We start from the raw sequence: 2,617 nt of genomic DNA on the forward strand, positions 1-2,617 counted from the left end.
GCAACTAGGCTGAGAATCATCTAGATGACAAATTTGCATTTCCCTTCATAACCAATTTTAGATATTTCTGAATATCTCCACTACTTGCATAAGCTTTCCTTTGTATTTTATTTTGATACTAATCTATGTTGTTGTTGGTATGCGCCGTGGAGTCGGTTCCAAATCATACCGACCCTGTTCAGGGTTTCCGAGGCTGCCTCATCTTTCTCCCGCATAACAGCTGGTAGTTTTGAACTGCTGACTGTGAGGTTAGCAGCCCAATTCGTAACCACTGCACTACCAGCGTTCCTTGATACTAATCCATAGTCCTTCAAAATCATATCTCGCACTTGAAGATAGACCTCATTGCGGGAAGCGTATGGCTGGAATGGCGCTGGCGCTGGCCTGGAAAAAATTGTCCTATTCTACTACCAGTACCTGTTCGTCACGGCGCTTTACGTGCTGGAGCCCTGGGAACGGACTGTGTTCAATTCGATGCTGGTTTCTGTTGTGGGAATGGCACTGTACACAGGCTACGTCATCATGCGGCAGCACATCCTGGCAATATTGCACTACTTTGAAATTGTACCGTGATCACCATGTGACCAAGATCCAAAGGTTCCTGAAGAACCACTCTCAGAAGTTGGAATGGTACTTCATCAGATATTATTAGAAACTGCTGGACGTTAACATGAGCAGGCTGATGAATATGAAGGCTTAAATTCATGAGTAGGACAGGAAAATAATCCTAACTCCTGCTGTGTTCTTTATTCTTAATTTTAAAAGAGACTCTTGTACAGTAGTTTTTGTCTATTTTAATATTGTAGTCATTTGTACTTTGATATCAGTATTTTCTTAATATTTGTGACTGTTTCAATACTACCCCATGGAAACTTTTCTTAACATAACTGAGTACATTTTAATTACCTTCTATTTTTAAAATCCAAACTCATTAGTTGGCTTTACTGCTGTTGCTATTGTATGGCATTTACATCAGCCTAGATGTATTTCTATATTTGACCAAAGTTTTGTAAAACACAATACAAGATATGGGGCAAGAGGGAGGGGAGGGACAATATTTTATTGAGCACGACTTACAAAAGAATGCCTGTACATTCGAACTCAGGACTACCGTTTAAATTATCTAGACTCCACTCTATTTAGTAGTGTTTGCTTTAAAATTATTAAAGCTTTTCCTAACAGTGTAAAACAGATCCTGCTAAAGTTAAAATAAAGGAACATTTCACCTTTCAAATATTTAATTCTTGTTGTTGTTGTTGTTAGGTGCCATTGAGTCGGTACCGACCCATAGCAACATTATGCACAGCAGAACGAAACACTGTCCCATCCTAGGCCACCCTCACTATTATTGCCACACTTGAGTCAATTGATACTGCCACTTGGCCAATCCATCTCGTTGGGGGTCTTCCTCTTTTCCTCTGACCCTCCACCTTACCAAACATGATATCCTTCAGTGACTGGTCCCTCCGATATACCCTTTGGTCGGAAGATGATCCATGGAGGGTATTGGAACCATGGCAATGAAATGATATATGATGGAATGAATGTAAAACTATAAACTATCATATAATTCACAATAAAACATTAAAAATAAAAAATAAAAAGAGTGAATGATACAGAAAGAAGTCCACAGTGCACTGAAGGCATTGGCAAAGAACATGGCACTGGGAACTGATGGAATACAAATTGAGAATTTTCAACAACTGATGAAGCATTGGGGGCACTCAATCTTCTATGCCAAGAAATTTGAAAGACAGATAATTGACTGTTTTGGAAAAGATCCATATTTCTGCACAATTCAAAGATAGGTGACCAAATGGAATGTGGAAATCATTAAACATTACTGTTAATATCGTATACAAGTAAATTTTTGCTAAAGATATTTTAAAAATGGCTGCAACAGCACACTGATAGGGAACTGCCAAAGGTTCAAGAAGATTCAGATTAGGATTTGGAACAAGGGATATCATTGCTGATGCTAGATATTTCTTGGCTAAAAGCAGAGAATAACATAAAGATGTTTACTTGTGCTATATTGACTATGCAAAGGCTTTCATTGTGTGAATCTTGACAAGCTACAGACAACATTGTGGAGAATGTGTATTCCAGAACACTAATTGTGCTCATGAGGAACTTGTACATAGACCAGTAGCAAGGAAAAACTGAATCAGGATCAGTGTGTGTCAGGGTTGAATTCTTTCACCATACATATTACATTTGTTGATGAGCAAATAATCTGAGAAACTGAATTATATGAAAACAAATGTGACAATTGTATTGGGGGTGCCTGCGACCAGCCTTGACAATTTGTAAGAGCTCGGAGGGGGGTACGGAGTCGGTGACACACACACAGAGTCGATGGGTCGTGAGTCTTGGGCAGATGATGATGACTTCTCTTTACTTAGGTAGATGACTTCTCTCTATTGAAAAGTTTTTTGCTTCTTATATACTATGAGGATTTCTCTATAGTCACATACAATCAATTGCAATTTAACTAAGTATTACATTGTTTGTGTTCAACAAACATTCAGGTTACAACAAAAAGGAAACATCAGAACACTCCCTTGATTCTTATCGTATCCTGTTCCTTTGCATCCCCTAATTATCCTGATAACAT

At 38.4% G+C, this 2,617-nt stretch overlaps 1 pseudogene; it reads left to right on the forward strand.

The window, feature by feature from the left end:
- The first annotated feature begins 358 nt into the window (after positions 1-358).
- The window catches only part of LOC102811913, a 101,739-nt pseudogene continuing 99,480 nt past the window's right edge, over positions 359-2,617 (forward strand).

This window comes from Chrysochloris asiatica, unplaced genomic scaffold (assembly GCF_000296735.1).
Source record: "Chrysochloris asiatica unplaced genomic scaffold, ChrAsi1.0 scaffold00108, whole genome shotgun sequence".
Taxonomy (NCBI): Eukaryota; Metazoa; Chordata; class Mammalia; order Afrosoricida; family Chrysochloridae; genus Chrysochloris; species Chrysochloris asiatica.